The sequence below is a fragment of the Trachurus japonicus genome, chromosome 3 (assembly GCF_045865225.1).
Source record: "Trachurus japonicus isolate A0001 chromosome 3, Traja_1.0".
NCBI classification, from domain to species: Eukaryota; Metazoa; Chordata; class Actinopteri; order Carangiformes; family Carangidae; genus Trachurus; species Trachurus japonicus.
Genome location: NC_140909.1, coordinates 21,212,837 through 21,235,098, shown reverse-complemented (window position 1 = coordinate 21,235,098; position 22,262 = coordinate 21,212,837). Strand labels below are relative to the sequence as shown.

Genomic DNA, 22,262 nt, shown 5'->3' with positions numbered 1-22,262 from the left:
CTGTCGGAAGATATAACTATTTAAGACTTATATTAACACAAATATATCACTTACTTCTGCTTTAAGTAAAAAGAAAAATTTTTTCTGTTGTCCTGCAAAGTAAACTTTACTTGTATAATCAGGCTGATGTAAGTGGAATTAAGATCAGCTCTTATCCAATACTGGTCCCTTTACCTAAAAACACTGATATCTTTTTGGAGAACTGATAAAGAAAAGTACCATTGACACAAAAAGACATAAGAAGGAGAAAAAAAAGATGAAGTAATTGATTTGTAAAACCATACACACTGTTTTTCTGGCAATACATGATTGAAAGGTGGAGGCCATGACTTTGTTTCTTCAACTTAGAGATCACAGCTCAGGAGCGGCTGGTGATGATTGCTGGCCATGTCCACAGCTCTTTGAGGATTAGTGTGACTCACTCTCCCATCCAAGTGGCATAGCTTTCAGGCAGTTTGGGAACAAAAAGGATGGATTTCCCAGTGTCCACATCAATGGCTCCTTAACAGTCAGGCTCAGTCACTCCAAAGGCCCAGTGGAAGAAAGACTCCTACAGAAGTGAGACAATCAGCCAGAACATTAGTGGAGGAAACAGTAATAGTCAGTTTGAAGAAAGCAGGGTGTCAGCATATTCTGGTTAGATTATTACACAAGAGAGAAAAGATGATGACGACGATGTCTTTTATGATGAATAGATGAATACAGAGCTGAAACAAAACAAAACTTTGACAGGATGGAGTGTTGATAAATCAGGAACATGTGTACTTTCTGGCAGATTTACTGTACATATTGGGCCATGGCTTTCTGAAAGGGCTTTCACCTGCTCTCTGCCTTCAATCTCTGTGGATTACATTCACATTACTCATTGGGTAGATGCTTTTATCCAATGTGAAGGACATCAGTAAGCCTCAGTGCAGCAGGAACCTTAAGAGCTACATGTATTTAATGAGTCCAGAGGGATTATGGTAAGAAGGTGCACCTAAAGTACAGAGTAAGTCTACTAAGAATTAATAATGGATGAATGAATTAAAGCCTACCCTCACTGAGTGTAATGCATGACCCAGAATCAACTCCAGTCTCACCTGCCTGGAAAGGAGGTCTGTGTCTGAGCAATGGCTCGGCTCCTGATCTCCTCTCTGCAGCACCTGCACTCACTTTGGCACCACTCTGTCTTTAGAGGTTCTCTGCAAAAAGGACAGCAGACACCCTCTGGGTGTCATTACCCAGCCATTGGACAGAGGACAACAGGCTAGCTGTGGACCTGTCAGGACAGATCAGCCTGTGGTGGATGGCTGTTGGCTATTGGCTCTGAACCTGCAATGCATGCTCCCTGTGACTATAATCCAATGATTATCAGAGGTATTGATTGTGCTCCATGTTGACTAAATTTCTGGTGTTGCACTGTACTTGATCTGCTATTGTCATGAGGCTACCTCTGCCAGAGATTACATTTGTCACAAGGGTGGACGGTTTTGCTGAAAGTTCACACACTTCCAGCAGTTTGACCCAGTAAGTGTAGAAAGTAATGCAGAGTGAAATTGTTTGAGGCGCAATTGAAAATCTTTGCAGGTGAGATTTTATGCATTAGACAAGATTTTAAAAAGGTAGGGGAAAAAAATGTAATAGGCTTTGTAAAAAAAAATTATACACATTAAAGCAGAAGTAAGTGATATATTTGTGTTAATATAAGTCTTAAATAGTTATATCTTCCGACAGCAATCACTTACATAGAGTGTTTGGTCTGAAACACGGGTCTGTCAGTCACTCTGCTCTGCTCTGAGCCGAGGAGAAAACATTTCTCGTATCCTACAGTTTTTATCCAATGAGGAGAGAGAGCGGCATGCAGGGCTGTGTGTGCAGCCAAGGAACGCCGTGAATGTGGCGACGTAGGGACGAGGACTGTTATGGTGCGTTCAAGGAAACTCGTATTTTTCCGACCGTGAAGTGGTACCAGTTCGATCTGGTACGAGTTCACCGGTCGGAAGTTACGAGTGGCCGTTATAGTGACTTTTACCGGTAAAACAGGTCGGAAAAACACGAGTGGGTTGCCTGGAACGCTACAAAGTTGTAAGTTGTGACTTGAAGCTGTAATTTACGATTTCAAAAGCCTGCCTGGAACGCAGCATTAGCGAAAACGACCGGACCACTTACTTCTGCTTTAAGGGACTCCATGTGCTTTGCGGCAATTAAAACATTATTTTCACTCCTCTTCTTTCTCATTCTTCATTCACACACACACATTAGCATTTTTCACTGTGTTTGTACAAACTGCTATTGTTTCCATACATACAAGACATTTTGTTAATGCTCTTCCAACTAGACAGCCCCACTATGTATATGACAGACAGAATTACAGACCTCTCCCTTCTACCTCTGTACTTTGATTAGTGTTAGAAACTTTGGATGAAGTGTTTTCAATCCAATCACTTGAACCCTTCTTCCAGTCACACACTGTTGGTGCAGGGAGGAAATAAATTGCCGTTTCATTGAAAACAACAGTTATATATAATCACAGGAGCTGCAATGTGTTGATAAGGTAAAATGTGTCATAATATAAGTAAAACAGTGTGTTTCTACAGAGACTAGAGACATGAAGTAATGAGTATAGGGGTGAGTAGGTGGCAGCTCGCTGTGAGGCTCTACTGCGTTTGGTTTATTGTTTAATTTCCTGGGGTTTATTTTTCCTCTTTGTTCTAATAAATATTGTTGTTTCCCAGCAGACTCCAAACTGCTGACCTGCTTTCTGACAAAATCCTTTTCAAGGTTTCTGGTGCCCACATCCCATCATCCGGCCATTACATGTGGCAGCAGCGCTGCAGAGAAATTTTCATCTGTCACAGGGGAACAGTCCGCTCTAGTTGTTTGGTTCACAGAAACTTTCAATGCACTGATCTGTGTGATTTTTTATAAAATAATTATTTTCTAAACAAAAAAAACAAACAAAAAAACCAGTTGCAAATCAAAAGTTTTAATTCAATTTCACACATTTCTTGTGAATCAATATTTACATTTAAAGAGGAACATAGAAGAATAAGAATTATCTTGAAAAAGTTAAATCTCTTTTCTGGAGGCACAGAAATCAAGTGTTACTGGACCAGGGCATCAGTCACCCAGCGACTGTTGCTTCACATTCACATAACCCTTCACATTACAATTTTCCAAACCTTATAAAACCGTCATGAAAATACTGTATAACTGTATAAAATACTGTACTACGTATTATGATTTTGTGTTTTTGCTTAGTCATGCATTAATCCTCTCAATTATGTATTTGATGTGTAACTGAGCTGTGAGGGAGAGGGTACTGCATTATTTTGCAGTGCACACCTCTGGCCTGAAAAGATCATTTTCAGGCTTTCTCATTGGTGACGACGGGGCTGATAGTTTTTCAGAGTCGGCCATGAAAGCCTCGATCTCCTCCACGGTGCGAGGGACACAGGTCAGCAGCTCCATACCATTCACAGTTACTGCTATGTTTTCCTCGATCCGGACCTGCACACATTAGTGAAACAGTGGTCAGTTAAACATGTTGGACTTTTTTTTTGCTGAATGTGGTGTTTGACAAAATGTCATCAGCTCATCCATCATTTTATCCTATTAGACATTTTGAGTCTTTGTAATGAAGTTCCCCCAGAGAGATCCTGACGGGGCCGGACTGGGAAACTTTTTCAGGCCAGGAGTCAGTCATGTAACCAGGCCACCCTGGCCTTGCCCACACGCGCACGTTCACGCCCACACCTACATGCATTGGCACGCATGCACACACGCACACACACAGTGCATTCCAAATAGAAGTTCAAATATGGGACCTATGTACAAACTAAGTTAGGAATATACAGTAACTTTTGTGTTTGGGGCCGGGCTGGTAAATACAGTAACACAACAATCCTCAGCAAAATCCATCCACTAACACACTTACTAGAAGAGAATAAAGGTTTAAAGCAGTGCCAAGGTTACATAAAAGTCATATCATGTGGAATGTCAACTGCCTCTTTGGCATATATTTTTATGTGTAGCCTGCAATATAACCTAATAAACAAAGACAACAAAGTCCAAATCAAACAATTAATCAGCTATGAGGGGACAGCCTTTGAATACATGTTCACAGAACAGAACATGCACGCACTGATAGACGCAATGTATAATCCAGTCCGAGAGTATTCCTAATAAGCAATCACATAATATTGACTCATATTCTAATATAGGGCTGGGATATATAACAGCAAGTCAGCAACAGACAGCAAAATTCAACACCACTAGTGCTTAATAGAATGGCAGCTATTACCGTATTACAAATGAGAGCCATTTATGTCAAATGGCAGTGCCTGTTGGTGTTATGTCTGCAACTTGCATGTTGTTGCTCTAGAAATGATTCTGTACCTTCTGCCAACTGCTCTGCACTGGCTTCTCCTGAAGTACCAGCAGGACTCAAGTCATCACCATCACCACATTTGAATAGCAAACATACTGTATGCTTACAGTGTTTTTCCATACACTATAGTTCATACAGTAAGATAGTGTAGCCTATGTCTCACTTAATTTGCCCTTGTATTTATATACATAATAATGGAATGATAACAGTAAATAAAAAAGTGGCTTGTTTAATTTCATGGCCAGGGCCTATAGCCTACTGTGTAAAAGTGTACAGCCTCAAGGACCCAGGTCCCTGGACCTCAAAGACTTCTGACAAGAACCAGTTTTTGTTGTTGTTGTTGGTTTTTTTTTTAGATAACTTACTTGCAGAGGTATCTTGGCTGGGGGGGGGCTGAATAAAATTGTCAATTGCATTTGGCCACATCCTCCTCCAGCGCCTTTCTTTTTCTCTCTCTCTCACTCTCGGCACCGCCTTTTCTTTTTTTTTTACCCGGGTTGGGGTCCATGGTTTAATAGTCAAAGCCTCGACTCTCCCTCTCTGCTCGGCGCTCCCTACACACACAAGTAAGTACCAGACACACCACACACACACCCCTTCCTCCGCACGCTGTCTGTGTGGTTGATACGGACTGTTGGGGCGGGTGTTAATCAAAACAAACCAATCGCTTTGTCCTCCTCACATGCTACTGGCCTGAGTGGCCTCTGATTGGCCAGGCCTGCCTCTCTGACTTAGAAAAAAAAAGTCAGATAGCCACGGCTCCGGCTGACCGGCAGACTTTAAAAAAAAAAAAAAAAAAGAGAGAGAGAGAGAGAGAGACGCAGGCCAGCAGGCCAATCATAGGCCGGCGCTTCGGGAAACCTCCCGGTCCCCCCGATGGCCAGTCCAGGCCTGGTTCCTGAAATATCACAAGATGACTAACGCAGCATGGCCGTGAACTAAATTAATTCTTTACTTCACCATCTACTTGGTGAATCAAATCCAACAATCACAACCAGATAAAGCACAAGCAGCAGACTGACCCCTCCAAACCCACAGAAGCGGTTGGTTGTTGATGAAGCAGCTCTGGGTGGAGTTGGCCAGGGCCTGGTCCAGCAGATGGTTGATGAAGTAGATGCCAGGCTCCACAGTGAGGACCATCCTCTCCTGCACCAGGCGGCCCATACGAAGACTCCTCAGTCCAGGCTCATTGATGCGTTCTGTCCCCTGAGAAGCAACACAGTTTATTAAAGCTAAGATACACAAGACTCGGTCTTTGTACATGGCCGACACCATGGCTGCGTTCCAAAAACAGGTTGAGTTTCCCTCGCTCACTTGCCCTCAGCCCTTGCTATGACGTCACACGGAGGCCACTTGGAGAGTGGAGGGAAAGTGGGCGGGGGAGGAGTAGAAGAGGTAAACGGAACGCACCTGCCCTCGTTCACTAACAGCTGGGACAATCACTGGTCGACCACATGTAGCGCTGTACTGCCTCTTAAGTAAGTATTTAATTCAATACTCTATAATTTCTATAATTTCAATATATACTACTCTTTCTCTCTGTCTGTCACTGATGATGAGCTCTGCTTCATCATCAGACCAATCCTGATTAAAATCCCTTAAACTACACATCAACACAGGCACAGCAACTATGTGAATATGAAACGTCAGATTAAGGCTCTTTAGACACGTTTTTTTGTGACAAATAAGTTTGCCTATTATATATCTCTACTAGCCTACCCCTTGTAAATTGTTTGTTCTGACATGTCACTGCTGAACTAGTTTATTGAATTTAATATTTACTGACCCCTTTCATTTATTTTCTTCTTTGGTGGTAAACACACAACTGGTGCTTGAGGTTCATCATCGCCACCGCATGGACGTATTTTTCGTGCACCACTGCAATGCATTGTGGGTGATATACAGCTATGGAGTGACCATCGATGTTGACTTGATCACTCAGCCCTCAAGGGTCGATCTCACCAAGTTCACTTCAGCTGTTTAGAGAAATGGAACAGCCCTTATGATGGCGGTGGGGATTCCCCCGAGGGCAAGTGCTGAGGGCAAGTGAACGAGGGCGACTCAACCCGCTTTTGGAACGCAGCCCATCTGTGTTCAGAGTTCAGACAACATGTGACCCCTTTCTCTCTCCTGCCCTCGTCCTGAACTTGTTACTGCAGCTTGGCCTGTCTTTGTTCCACTCTCACTTCAGCACTGAAGGCCTCTCTATTATTGATGACACATCTGTCCTGGAGCAACAAGAAGTGCGTTTTTTTCTTCCTCTGTCTACTGGATGGTTGTAATGTGAGGAATCTGAGATTTTAGATTTTGTGTCCTCTCACTTCAGGGTAGCCTCCCACATCGTGCACATCAATACCCAGCAGGCCGTGGGGCATGAAGACGGAGCCCATGTGGACCTTCATCATGTCCTCCACGTTGCCATTCAGGATGCCGACCTTCACCAGCTCCTCCAGGTGAACCCGGTCAGCCAGGCGGTGCATGTCAGTCCACTTCACACCTTCAACGAAAAACACTTTTATTTTTTTAACCAATTTTAAAGTCCAAAGGATTCAAGAATACATAGGTATGGGAAAGAAAGATAAGGACAAGTATGATTACTTTCATTCACTTTACTTTCGTATAAGTTATAAGTTTAACAATGTTAACCTGGTTTGAGGGCAGCCATGACAGCTAGGGATGACTTGAGGACAGCTTCATAGATGGCCCTCTGGTCTGGGGTGAACTTGCCATTGGCTGGGAAGGAGCAGGTGATGTCAGAAGAGTAGCAGTAGTACTCTCCACCCATGTCAAACAGACTGCAGGGCACAAGACATCAGCATTGATTCAGTCAAATGTATTTCCAAAGTGCTGTGAGTTTGTGCCCAAAATGTTTTTGAGCTGTTTACAGTTCTGCAGACACTTGACCGAGGAGCATTTCACAGCAGCTGTGGACTTTGGCATGTTGAGAATTGGTCTGACAGTGACACAACAGCTCTTGCTTTGAGAGCATCTGTTGAGTTTGAGAGTGTGTCACAAGCTAAAAGCTGCAGAAAAGTTAAAAACCTATCAAAAGTTACTCACCAAATGTCTCCATCCTCAATTGTCTTGTCATTGAGAGCCCCAGGATGACCGTAACAGATAACAGAGGAATTATGGCCCCTATACATGATTTTATTTCACTTCATTTCAAGCCTTTTATTCAGGGAAGCCAGTTGAGAGCAAGCTCTCTTTTTCAATGACGCCCTGATTACAAGATAAAAAACAAACAAAAACAATTACATAATCAAGTTGGTAATGTCAGGATAAAGTACTTTGGGCAGACACATAGAAGAACGAAGAATGAAGGGAACAGTGTTTTTCAGGACTGCATCCTCCTGGACATGGACTCTTGAGAAACAACCCTCTGAAGGTGCTCATTATACATGACCTTTAGCACAAAAGGCCAGAGCACGATTAACAACATCTCAGAATTCTTCATCCATAGTGATGCTGCGAGCTAGCAACAACCTGACAACATGAACGTGTTGTACTGTGTTAGTGAACATGTTTCAGATGACAAGATGCTGGAGACTCAGCAGGGTCACTTTTTTTTTTTTTTAATGTTCTTGTTGTTTTTCAGGGTATGTGTACAATTAATTAAAACACATAAAAAGCAGTTAAAGTAAGAAACTAAGTTAGATTTAAAGCAAGAGCAGATTTAAGACTTACATTCCACAGATACAACTGTATGAGGTGTAGCCAGCCCTCCTTTGGTGTAGCAGTAGTGCTGGAACAAGCTGGAAAAAAGGGAAAAGCAACTTCCCTCATTGTAACTACAAGGTTTCAAAACTTGTTTGACTATAACCCTGTGTCCATAAAAGTCTGTCATCACAATTGATACCTTTTCCTGTTTTTAATACAGGCAGACAATAAAGCATTATGGTCACCTGACAGTAACACATCTACCATTTTCATAAGAGGCATGTGAAGCAAGTGCCCAAACCTTACACACTCTCAACAAATAGGAGAGCAGAAAATACTTATTCATGTGCACCAATAAAACAATTACACACTTATTGGGGTTATACGCTCTGCTGGTTGAACCAGCTAGGTGTAAAGTCTGAAGGCAAAGTCATCAGCTAATACACATAACACTGACACAATGAAGCACTTACCTCTCCATTTCATATTCCTTCTGTCCAGGTTTCACATGCTTCATAACCTACAGTGAGAACATGTGATTTTATGCGGTTAGTAAACGTAAAAACTACTGGGCTGATGCGTTTTCAGCCTATTTGAACTCGACCTTGATGTCCATCTATACCTAATATTTTAATTATTTCAAGTTCTGAACTTTCCATTTCTGTCTTTTATTGTTTGATTTAAAATGAATTGTAATTGAAAAACAAGGACCTCACCATTTTGTGGGCTTCACTGGAAATCCTGTTGGTGTAGCGCAGGACCTCCAGCTCCATATCAGTCTTAAGGAGACGGCTGCAGACAAAGACATCAAGAAGTGAGACACCAGATCTCTCCCGCTCTGATCATAACACTACCAGTTTATTGATGCACACTATGAAGTCAGTACAGTGGAGCACCATAAAGAATTCATACACGTTAAGTTAAAGGAATGCTGCATTTCTATTGTGACACAGTGACTTTGTAATCTATTTAAAAATACACTGCTAATACGGCACCTGATGCAGAGAACAAATGTTTCCTCCATCTTTCCCGGAGATGTTGCCTATAAAAAGGGATCTGTCATTTGTTGAAATACCAGAGGGAAATGATCTCATAATCTAGCGCTGCAGCGCTGATGACAGTGTATCAAACCAGAACAGAATCTAACACAGTCTTTAAATTTAAGGTTTTTCACCATGTTACAAATCAAGTGTTGTGTCTGCTTATTTATTTGAGTTAGATGAAAAGTAGCTGGACCTTAAACAGCTTGGGTAAATACATACTGGAGAGTATTACGGATCTCTACGATAATAGAACCGAGCAAATTACACAAAGCAGTGGTAACCAATAGCAACGCTAATGAAAGTTAAATCAATCTATCAAGTCTGTCTCCCCAGGAGGTGTGCCTGCAAAACATTCCTCCTTATTTCAGAAAATGTCAATTCATCTGGAGGGTGCACACTAATGCCAAGGACAAGCAGGCGAGCACGAAGTCCATTACATCTGTGCGCACTGGCTCCTGACTCTGAGACGGAGGAAAATACAACTCAGAGAGAAGCCCCTGTTTCTGATTGTACACACACAGTTACCTGACTAGGCAGCTGTAATTGCAGAGGTTTTTATGTTTTAAAAGAATCTGAGTGAAAACACTGTTGGTCTTCTTCATATATTAGGTTCGACTTTGTCAGTAATATGATAAAACAACTTTTGATTACTTACCACTCCACAATGACTGGGTGTAGAAGAGTGTTGTTTACTTGGAAGCTGATGTAAAAAAAAAAAAAAAGTAAGAAGACAGAACAGCATAATTAATACAAAGTCATCTGATGATATGACCTTTGAAATAAGTATTTTAGTTATTTTTCAAAGCAGTTGGGGTCAGAGTGTGGAGTAGATAAAACTGTGTAGTTAAAACAAGAACAAAGACCAGTGCTAAGGACAACAGTAACATTGCCATCAATCGACTACTAACAAGCAAAAGCGAGATTCATTGCTTAATTAATTATATTCAGAATGGGTTTAATCAGTAACAATCGGTATTCACAACAGTCTGTTGTATCCTTGGTTCCAAAAAGGAAAAAATAGCCTCCACAAACAAAGTATAATTATGTTAATGCAAATTGATGCCAATTAAACGCACCCACTAATTCCTTCAAAGGAGGCTTCACGGCAGATGCTCCCACTGTCTGTGTTCTGTCCTCGCTGTGTGGAAAGAAAAACATCATGATGAGTGCATTCAAGTGTCAGTAGAGTGCATTAAGTTGGTTTATATTCAACCAAAGAACAACTGTAGAGTTAGTCACGGGACTTGATTTAAAGTCTCACAATACATCTTCAGTAGCAGCTAACACAGGGTCTGACTGGAACTTTTACAAACCACCAACCAACACTGGTTCAGGAAAATACTTGTGAGCCGTCACCTGCTACTGAGCAAATGTATCAGTGGCTGGAATCAGGAAGGAGTACGTGATGCATACCAGAGTCAGGAGCACAGCTGGTTTCAGGCTGGACAGGACATCAACAATCTGGATGGAAGAAGACATGGAGTAATTAGACAGAGACAACAACAACAACAGAGCAGCACAAACAACAAGTTCCAGTTTTATTCTCCTCTCATGCTGCAGAATAAAGGTCACTCTGACAGGCGCCATTGTGGCTTCACGGTCTCTCTGTACTCGGCAGAAAACTGAATGACAAAGCTCAAGAGACAATATTACTCCTCTGCCGACAGCCAAAATGTCAGATAACAGATCCTTGACTGTGTTCGCAGGTGCTGTGGTGATGCTGTCTTTATTATTAAAACTGGTTCCTAAAGCATTCACTGCATTGTCTCTGCTGTTTTTTAGACACTGGACTAATTGCCACGGTTTAAATGATTAGATATTAAAAGGTTGAATAAGCTATATTTAAAAAAACAAAAAAAACATTCACGGGGCGTTTAGAGGGGTGCCGTATTGCTTTTCCATAAAAAATTATATTTAGTCTGAATTAAATAATTTAAGAAATTTCGACGGGTACGACAATGACTTCTTGTTTACCTCGTACCAGCTAGTAGCTGCATTGGGGGTCACTTCTCCGCTGTTTTGCTAACCCTCCTCCCGGTCGTGTGCATTTGTTTTCAACAATGGGTGGATCGATGGATTATCATATACATGTTACGATGTGTATTGTGTAGTCTTATGTGTCATAAACAAGAGATAACGGTTTACAGGGCACGTTTGTGTCGCGGACTCGTGGTGCCACCAAGACCGGCTGTGACACCGGGTCAGAGGCTCTGATCATGCAGGTTTGGTTTTTCAGCCTCCACTCTCCCTCCCAGTCATTTATCTAACATCATAATTAGTCTTAAGCTGTTTAATGAAGGTAAAAATGAAACATAAGGAAAATATCCTGCATAGTTTTTCTCCTCTGTGCTCCTCTGATCAGAGCTGTATCCCTAGCAACGGTGTGTTACACTTTGGTTTTTGGTTTGGCTATGACTGCAGGAATATTTTTTCTGTTGTTGTTGTTGTTCCTAACTCTGATCAATAGATGGTGCTATTCTGGTAATTCTCCATATTCAACCTTTACACATGACCACATATTTTTAATTGGTGATCAGCTGCGACAATATCATCAGAACATAAAATAAACTGCCTCAACCACTTCATCACGTTTTGACTGAAAATATGAAAAATGAGAGACATGAATGAGTCTTGAATGCATTTCATTTTAAATCTTTTCACAAATACAGTTTGCAGCTGAGTAAAACACAGTCAGTAAAAACTGAACTTTGAAGTTTTCACAGTAATGAGGATTTTTCTGAAGTGTGACAAAACTCACAAATAACAAAAATCAATGTGATCATTTTTAAAATTGAAGAGCTGACTTTCAGCTGAGAAAGATAAATTTGAGAGCAAGTGTGACTCGCTGCACATACTTGAAATTTTCCAACAGTATTGTAACAGATACAAAACTATTGATATGAAACCTCTACAGCAATAAACTCAGCTGCCAGATGCTTCAAACATGATCTTTCTCCACAAACTCCTGCATTGAATAATTTGAAATATGAACTCTTCAGATGTTTAAGATAGAGAAGTGCTTCTTTGTTATTGTTCTTTCATGTTCAATTGCTGCTCTTTACCTGTTGTCAAATACTTTTGCATCATGTTTGATGTTTTATCTTTGGTCTCTTTTACCTGGTGTATTACACATTGCTGCTTCTTTAGTCCTTCTGTAGGCAGCACTGCCAACTGAACTGTCAATAGTAGTGTCTGTGTCTCATTAGATGACAGAATTAGCTAAACAAACGCAGAGGCAGTTATTATATGATTTCATGTTTTCTAATATTAAACTGCAGATCAGTGAGGCTGCACCTCAAACTGTGACTAATTAGAAAATCTAACACCTCAGGCAGGTGTAAAAATACCTGAAATATCAGCGGGTGAGTCATCACAGGGTTACAGCGTGAATATAGAAATTGAATGTGATCATTTTCAATGCAAATCTCCCAGTGATTTGTTGGCCGGTGGTAGTTGTTTTATTGTAGCCTGAAAATATTATTTTGATTTGTCAACGTGCACATTTTCAACATGTCTAAAAAGCTGTCAGCCGTCTAATAAATCTCTCCTGGGAATCTGCTGTCAACACCTACCAAGTCTCAAAGTACGCAAGTACAGACAGTTTGAAGAGGTGGGTGTATTTTTAGACTAGATGGTTAAAAAGAAGAGGACGAAGGTGCAGGTTGCACATTTAGAGTGAAAAATCAAAACCAACCCCCATGTAGAGTTTTGGTGGCCAGAGATGTGCACACTGCTGAACTGTTGCAACAAATTTAATTATCACTCTGATGCTCTACAATCTTTGTTTGAGCACGTCTACTGTCAACATTTTCTCACACATCCACTGGTGTCATGACTTTCCCCCCAAAGATTTTACATCCTCTCACACAAATCTGTGCACAAGCACATCTAAACACATGCAAAAGGCACACAGACTGTAGAGATTATGTCTAAAGAAATCCATGCATGTTTATTTTTGTTTTAATCCCCTTGAATTAAATCGTTGAGTTGAGCAGATAATGATGCAGGTCCAGACTCTGGACCAAAGTGTATCTGGTGCCTCTGGTGACACCAAAACCATTGTTTGTTTGGGTTTTCTTTTTGCCAGGAGGTTCAAATAAGAGAAGGATGACTTTCACCTTTAAAACAGTCTATGGAGACACTGATGTCCTTTCCTGTTACTTCATAGCTGGGTGACTTCACATCAAGGTTCAGTTACAAGGTCACTCTCTGTCACACACACACACACACACACGGAGGCCAACAGCAGCAGAGACTGACTTACATCACAGGTGTATTTCACCTCATCAACAGCGTACTTTGCCTTGAAGTGCTCTTTAGAAAAGATCCTGTCAACACACAAAACACACAGGTGGTAAAGAAAAGAACAAAAACAGACCAAGAAAATTTAAACAAACTGAATAAAGAGAGAAGTGCATTGAAATCTGATCACATATCTCCTGGGTGACCCATCAGCTGACAACAGATTGAGGTTTTAGATCAGAGAAGTAGCCTACTAACATGTGACATGGTCAATAATCTGCAGGTTGTTTCAGCAGCATCACAGTTTTACTCATTAACTTCTTTGTAACTGTGCTCACAAAATCTGCCGAGTGCAGCGATCAGCTCGTCATCAGGTTTTCAAAGAAAGTAGACAGATGTGTAAATGACTCTTGTTCCTCTGCACGTTCGTGTCATTTTGACAAGTTGTTGTTTTAGAATTTCACAAGAGGATTAAAAATGTCCAAGAAAATTAATCAACACATACTGTACATCTAAATGTATTGTGTAGCATGTGCACTGAAAATACTAAAGGGCATTTGTATCACTGAGGTCAAATATATCACTGATGACAAAAATACTTATACGTAGTTTGGCTGAATATATAATGAACTAATCTAATACAAATATGATTTGACTCATCAGACTTTTTCAACCCCTTCTCCGAGTTAGAGATCACAGCTCAGGAGCGGCTGGTGATGATTGTTGGCCATGTCCACAGCTCTTTGAGGATTAGTGTGACTCACTCTCCCATCCAAGTGGCATAGCTTTCAGGCAGTTTGGGAACAAAAAGGATGGATTTCCCAGTGTCCACATCAATGGCTCCATAACAGTCAGGCTCAGTCACTCCAAAGGCCCAGTGGAAGAAAGACTCCTACAGAAGTGAGACAATCAGCCAGAACATTAGTGGAGGAAACAGTAATAGTCAGTTTGAAGAAAGCAGGGTGTCAGCATATTCTGGTTAGATTATTACACAAGAGGAAAGGAGATGATGCTGTCTCTTATCAGACCAGTTGGATTTACTGGTGAATACAGAGCAGGAATTAACACTATCAGAGAAGCTCAGAGCTGGACCCGACTATAAGGCTACGTCCACACCACCATGTTTTCATTTCAAATTCAACTCTTTACTTTTCCACCTCCCACCAAGACCACTCTGGATTGGATGGACTTGATTGCTCATGTACTGTAGAGTGAATTTTCAGATGTTTTAGTGGAGACAGATTTCAGTTCTGAGGTGGAGCTTAAACAGTTGCCTGAACAGAAATCGTTTTGTTTAAAAATAGTGAATGTCGTTGTGTGGACGGATCCTGACAGAAGTGCGGTGAGGTCACCTCGGTAGAAAACCCTCTGAAGGTTTTTAGGGATCAAGGAACAACCAACAGAGAGGAAATGAGCCCAGTGACTTTTAACTTGAGATGGCTCAGGACCTGTATGAGTCACATAGACGGATTCATAAATGCAAAACCTTCCACCCTCATCTGAGCCTCAGTTTTGCAGCAATCCCAGAGTCACATAAAGACAACTTACCTGCCTGAAAAGGAGGTCTGTGTCCGTGCAGTACCTCTGCTTCTGCTCTCCTCCCTGCAGCACCACCACTGACTTTGGCACCACTCCCTCTTTGGCTTTCAGTCCTCGGCACAGTCGTTGACGGTTTTCGGCAAAAAGGGCAGCAGACACCCTCAGGGTGTCGTTACCCAGCCAGTAGACAGGTCTGAAGGGGCAGGGAGAAAGGGGATTGGGTGGTGGTGAGCACTTGGGCAGAGTGGCATAAATCTGACCCTCACTGTCTCACCATCATTCAGTGACTGACATCCTTGTTCAGTCAACTAGTACTTAAAAACTATTTTTAAAAGTTTCTAAAACACGTTTCCACATAGCTTGGATTTAATATCATATGACTATTTCACACAACCCTAGGTACAAAAAACTTGAATTGTCCATAATTACAGTAGAAAACAAAATTCCTATACACATGGGGGGCTCTTCTGATTGCATTTCACTATGATCTGATGGAGACTTCAGATTCATGCATCCACAGAGCAGTGAGCTGAGACCGTTATGTTCTGTGGGGTGAATCCTCAGGATTTGGTCAGTAGATCTGAGCCTGAAGAGGTGGGTGAACCACAGCCTTCAGAACGGTTTAGGATACAGAGAGTAAGAAATCGACCACATTGTAACTGAGAGGTCTTGGTCTCTGGCTGTGTCCTTAGAGATAAGATAACAAACAGAACATATCTGACTCAGTCTGGAAAGAACCAAAGGTTAATCCATAACCTCACAGTATTTTACGGCTCAAGGATTTCTGTTCACTAGATCCTGGAGAAAGTGCACATGAAAATATTCTATAAATATAAATACACAATAATAACACAGTGTAGTAGGCTACCTCTATAATATATCTCCATGACAACTGATTTACTGTCACCGAGACAGTGACGTTAGATGTGCCGCTGCGCTGTGGCGGTAAAAAGCTAAAACGACTCCGTAAGTGATCTGCCTTTAAATTAAAACACATTTTCTTTCCCAGTCGAGAATCAAAGGGGTAAACCATGGATGTATTATAATACTGTAGATCCATGGAGTAAACTCACTGTGGTGCTGCAGCCATGTCGGGTCCAGGTCCAGACTGTCACATGACGCAGCCAGGGACTCAGGGACCGTGCTGCGTTCACGGGTTTCCGAGATATTTAGCTTCTGGCGTCAAGTTGTATTGAAAACAGATTGAGAGGAAGTCCCGAGGTTGTTTTTTTTTTTTTTTTTTTCTAAATTTGTCAGTGGTGTACGAAGTGCTGCAGTCAGCAAATGCCACTGCACAAGACTGATGAGAAGTCAAAACAATGATTGCTTTAATTAGTTTCTTCAAAAAAAAAAAAAAACAACTAATGAAAATTGAATGTGACATTGTTGCAGTAAGGAATCTATCTATCTATCTATCTATCTATCTATCTATCTATCTATCTATCTATCTATCTATCTATCTATCTATCTATCTATCTATCTATCTATCTATAGCTCAGTTCATCTGACCTTACAGAGTCACCCTGAGATTCTGTTTTCAATTCTTTCTGTGCTGAAGCAGTGAATTTATGAATTTATCAGCTGTGGTGAATATTAATGAACTAGCGCTGAGAGAATTAGAGAATTTGAACTTGTTATGTAATCTACAGGGAGCACACAATGTGTTTATACCTCAACATGCACACCATACGAGACAGTATTATTTATTCATACCTTCTTTATTCCTGGTGCTTAGTGAGTTTCCAAACAACGGGGACCTGCTTTATAAACCAGGGTACTACATCTCATTGTTTACAAGTTAGAAGTGGAAAGAAGAACAATCTTTCATCAGTCAAGTGTTCGGGGCTTAGGAAACTCACTAAACATATGAGGCAGCCTTCAATTCAGCAATATTGAGAGGCAGGGAGGCTGAAACTGCACAAGATGTTTTGTAGATTCAATATTCTAAAAACGAAGTGAGACCTTCAGAAACACAAAAGTCTTTGGAAAAGGCTGCAGGACACTGTCTCTCTGATTTGATGCTGCAATGGTGATTTTATGGTAAAAACAGTAGGGGGAGATGCAACTCTCTTTTGACACGATGCAGGGGGACTCTGAGAAATAATTAATCTTTAAGAGCGGGTGCAGACACGATGCAGCTAACTCTAAATAATGTGTCATGAAAGAGACAGCACCCAGGCAAAGATGACAGACTGTGAAGAGGGTCATCATACACTCACCATGAAACATGAGTGGCTTTCTCTGTGAAATAAAGATGTTTGATAATCGGGTGTATACTTACCATATATCTCTGAAATAAAGTTCTTGATTAATTATTAACACATCCTCTTATTAAACCTGTCTTTAATAATTGATCATAAAGGTTTATTCCCACCTTTCTGATTGATTGGGAATGGCTATTGTGGACAATAATTAACTGAACGCTGGATCTTCTAAACTGGAAAACTGATTAGAGGATGAATAAGATAAGAGTATAAAATATTTGCAAATATCATGTCTAAACTATTTTCAAGTGTGCTCTAACTATTAGGACTTCACAATTTTGCTGAAAAATGAACACTGACGACTTATTAAGATTTCTAGATATTACTAATAAGACTCCTAACCTTTCCACCACCGCTTTTGCTTGTGCAGTCTTAACGAAATAAGGCCATTGCTCTTAGTAAGTTGTACCTAATTTGAACTACTGCCAGTTCTACCCAACTCTCATTATATTTGTGTGCATACATTTGCCACTTTAAAAGGGCAAAGTATAATCCAATTATAGTCATCCTTGTTTTTCTTGCCAAAGACAATACTTACAGAAAAAGTCAGATTAGTTTGTGGACTAATCATTGGCTTGATATGCACCCTTTCCTGAAACACTACAAAAATATCCTCATGTTACACACAATTTTGTTGTCTCCCCTCAGTGGCCCCCTGGCAGAGAGGAAATGTTTCTGTTGGTAGTACAAAGGAGGACTCTGGGACACCAGGCGTCAAGCCACCACTGTCACTGTAGACTGAGTGCCAATTCCCCTGCATCCTAAATTTTATCTCTAGTGCCAGCTGTAAGTTGAGCAGATACAGTTGAACTGCTCGGCTTTGAACTCAAAACTTAGCTCCCTGCGGGCATTGGACATTTGCAAAGGAAGGAGGGGTGTCTTCAAAGACAGTGGGACTTTCAGGACAATTATGGGCCAAAATAAACACATGTGTAGGCCAGCAAGAGAGACGAGTAGCTGGGGACACACACCAGCATGAAATGTCTTGAGAAAAGTCTGAAAAACATTGGTTTTACAGAAAATATTTCAATAACAATGATTTGTGACTTAAAAGTTGCTATTTTGAATGCAGACACCAGCTTAGAGAGTCAGGAAGAACATGGCTTCCTTTCCGTCCCCTTAGTGATTACCTCCCTTAAGGAAGGAGCTTAACTAAGAGGTCAATGTGTACATATATCTTCTTTGAAACTGCTTCCCGAGATAATTTCTGTTCATTCAAGTTGTTCTCAGTCAACATGCTCCATTATATAAAGATTCAAAAGTCCTTTTCATTCAGCCATTAATCCATAAAATAATGGGGCAAGTGACTGTATACTCCAGAGAATACAGAGGCAAAGGACCGGTACTGCTTCTCTCTTATTCAAAGGCAGGAGAGTAACACTGAAGCAGCAATAGGAGGAACAGCAATTCTCGCCAATAGTGAAGACTGGAGACAAAAACTGTGTAGTTAGCCATACATGGCAAACTGAGACCTTCAGCATATGGATGGAAAACACAGATGTGAATTATAATGATTTGACATATGATATTATAATGATTTCAGTGAAATGGTATCTATCCTAGTCTCAACTAAAGTTTCATCAGCCTGATAGACAAATACAGTTAAGCTACCAACTGAAAAATACTACCCCAAATCAAAAGGTTTTATTCTGTCACCAAAAAGGAGTTTGGATCTTTCTGTCTCTGAGTTTTGAGAGTTCCTAAGAGACCAGGACAGTTTGGGTGTGAACGCCTTTGCTTTACTGTTGTGCAAGAATATCTCGTTGTAATTTCATGTTCACATTTGAGCTGTTTGTGTGGCTGTGCATCTTTATTTGTTGTACTGACTTAATTTCTGTTTTACCCTATTGTAATCACATTATCATGTGTGTGAATAGAATTGTATTATTAAGTCCTATCTGTTTTGCTTTAATGAATAATTGATCTCTGTTTCTTATCTGGCATCATTGTGTCTCAGTTACACCTTGTAGCTGCCATTGTTTTTATATTGTTTATTCGATCAACACACCCCTTAAGCTCACCCCTTTATTCAATTCAGTAATAAAGGTCTCCTGATATGACTTTCTGGATTATGTGTGATTTAATCAGTCATTTCAGTGGTGGGCTGTGATTGTTGGAATGTAACCTGCAAAAAGAGCTCAGTACAGTGTCAGTTATTCTCTTTATTTTACCTCCATGGTCTCCTGTAATAGCAGCTTTTATGTGGAGAACACCTTGGAGCCACAGCCAGAAGTATGAAACAAATCTATGTTAAGAGTTGTTGTAGTAATTGGTATCCTGGAAGGAGACTTAAAGCTTTCAAGCAATGTAATTTCTCATGATTGTGTGAAGACTGAGCCTGGTACAGACCAAAACTCACCTACAGTTGGTTACTAAAGCTAATGTGCCCCATGCAGGGGCAGTGTGTTACTCCAGACTGACCACACTTTCAAAGACACTTTTCAAGTTGAATTGAGTTTCATATTCAAAAGCTACATAAAATTACTTTTAGTTTCCTCCAGAAATTAACCTGGTTCCTTTCCTCTCCCAGAATGCTTCAGTCAATTAGGGAGATAGTGAAGTGTGGCAAGAAGCACTATTGACTCAGATTATTTACTCTCTTCAGATGACCAGAAGAGGGTTTAATTAAAACACAAAAAGCTGCCTGCAGGCAGATGGATTCCTCTGAGGGTTTTTACTATACCTTCTGGTGAACGTGTTTCAGACACATGTCTGCAGCATTGAGTGAGTGAATTCCTACCACAAGACAGCAAACTATATACACCAAATATGAATCACTGAAATATATTTGATTACTTTTAAAACAGATTGTTTACATTTTACAGATATCACTATTTTCATGGAATGGTGCAAAACTTTGGTCACTCTTCTGTTACGCAATAACTTTATGCTTTGTTTGACCCTCCCTCACAGATAAGGCGATATATGTTTATCAGGTTTGCACGGTAGGCTACTCTAAACTTGAGGTCCCATGCATACTATACATGAACTGTATAAAATGATATAGATGCAGATAAAACTGATAAACATCAAGCAATCTTAAAGGGATAGTTCAACATTTTGGCAAATTGGCCCATGCCATAGTTTTAGGAGTAGGTTTGTTACCTTTAATTGTTGGTGCAAGCTATTTTTAGAACGGTGGAGCAGAGCCACGAGCTGCTCAGAGCTATGCTATGGAGGCTCATGGGATTTCTTCGTTTCCCTCATCAAACTCAAATACACAATCCAACAGCTCCAAAATGCTAGTTTTGTAGTGTAGCTCTGAACAGCTCGCGGCTCTGCTCCGCCAATCAAGCCAACAGCTTGCACAGGTAAGGTAATGAACCTACTCCTACTGTAAAACTATAGGGATTATGGCAATGGGCCAATTTGCCAAAATGCATACAGTATGCAGTAAAGAGTTTGGGTTGGATTAACACACAAACTCTAACTAAATTATAGTTATTAAACTGACCTCTACTATGTAGTGGGTGAGAGTGGCTATAGTAACACAGCTATGTCTTCATACTTAAAACCTCTTTTCTGTATAATGAGTCTTTCATTTATTCCATTATAAATATATCTCCATTTTATTTTGTGCAAGACCATCAGCAAAATGGAAATATAAATTGCAGCTTTTTTCTCCCCGATACCAAACTGCTGGCTAACTGTGAAACATTACTTGTACTAGTGAGCTCAGGTGTGAAGGCGAGTATGAACATGAATGTAAATGAGGGAGGTGGTGATAAAGAAACAAATACACAAAAATCAACTTTAAATTTAAAATAGCTGATAGCAACAACCACACCACTCTGCTGTCAAATGAATATAAAAAAACTCACTCTGTTAATTAAATTAAACTGCAACTTTATCAGAGGCTTAATTATGAGATTTTTTCCAGCGTATACTGTAGGAGATAAACTCTGCGAACAGAGAGAAAAAGGCTGTTTGAGATTATGTGAAATTTGGTCCAAGGTACGGCACAGGACACACTTCAAACTCTGTGTTTATGATCACAGCAGTCAAAGATCAGAGGAAATGCTAATCAGTCCAGAGCAGTCTCACACTGTACGTCTCCATCATCTGAAACCAAGGGGGCAGTTGTCGGTCTGAGAAGTGAAGCTCACTTCCGCGTTCAAAAAACTGCAATCCCCTCGGATTCCTCTGGGGGCTGGTGTCAGAAGGGAGCATTCCCCATAGACCCCCATGTTAAAATCGCCGACTTTACATCCTCAGTAAACATGTTAAAAGCCTGGTGTCAGAACGTTTTTTCGTCTCAATCGATAGTTTCTACCCCCGCACACACTCTGAGGGGGGTGAATTTTTTTTTAACTCTACAGTTTTACTGTTATTAGGTTAAAATTCTGGCCAATTAGGGCGCGGAAACGTTGAGTGACAGGTCTGAGCAGCTCCGTGGACAGCTGCTTCGAGGCCAGTGGGCGGGTTCTCGGCCGGCCAATCCAACATGGCGCTGTTCAGGCCGCCATATTTGAGTCACAAAAACGACTCCCCAAAACCAATGGGTGACGTCACGGACGCTACGTCCATTCTTTTTACAGTCTATGTCTGAAACGCTTTCTTCCATACCCATCCTCTCCTGATCTGCAGCTTTAAGATGTTACAAAGTTTTCTCTAATCATCACACAAGCAGGCACATCAAACGTTTCCGCTGCTCTGACCACTAGAAATTACTATTAGTATCTTTCTGCAGGATGTGAATGAATGACTGATATGTAATGCTTCCTTAGTGTTACAATTTTGGTTCTGTGTGTTACACTAACCATGGGATTTTTCTTTCACCCATTTATGAGAAAAAACTGTTTTTGTCATTTAAAGTAATTATGATGGTAATCTACAGAACTGTTTAACAAAGCAAAGAAAGATATGCCTGTGGGTTTTACAGCACGAGGCATATTAGGTTGTAGGTCAAGGCTAATTATTGAGATATGATAATTCTCTTCACACAGCGATAACAGTTTCATTGTTCACTGATTACTGACCATGAACTCGCAAAAAATTTTAAGAGAACATGAGCACTGTTTGAATATTGTGCTACTGGATAAATAGATATCTACCTGCATCAAAACACTGATTACTGCTTGAGCAATCACACAAAGGGCTGAGTTAACAGAAGAAAGCAGAATGTAGCTCAGGATCCCTCAG

The 22,262-nt window shown here is 40.7% G+C and overlaps 1 pseudogene across 1 annotated transcript; it reads right to left on the bottom strand.

Annotated features, from left to right (window-relative positions):
• Positions 1 to 3,294: 3,294 nt before the first annotated feature.
• LOC146989927 (xaa-Pro dipeptidase-like) lies at positions 3,295 to 15,981 on the bottom strand (annotated as a pseudogene). The gene is made up of 15 exons (XR_015034668.1): positions 15,930 to 15,981; positions 14,866 to 15,049; positions 14,082 to 14,209; positions 13,340 to 13,403; positions 10,489 to 10,536; positions 10,152 to 10,213; positions 9,731 to 9,775; positions 8,749 to 8,824; positions 8,506 to 8,552; positions 8,060 to 8,127; positions 7,433 to 7,510; positions 7,019 to 7,167; positions 6,694 to 6,869; positions 5,395 to 5,578; positions 3,295 to 3,492 (listed from the first exon to the last, which is right to left on the bottom strand). The product of XR_015034668.1 is annotated as a xaa-Pro dipeptidase-like (transcript).
• Positions 15,982 to 22,262: the final 6,281 nt, after the last annotated feature.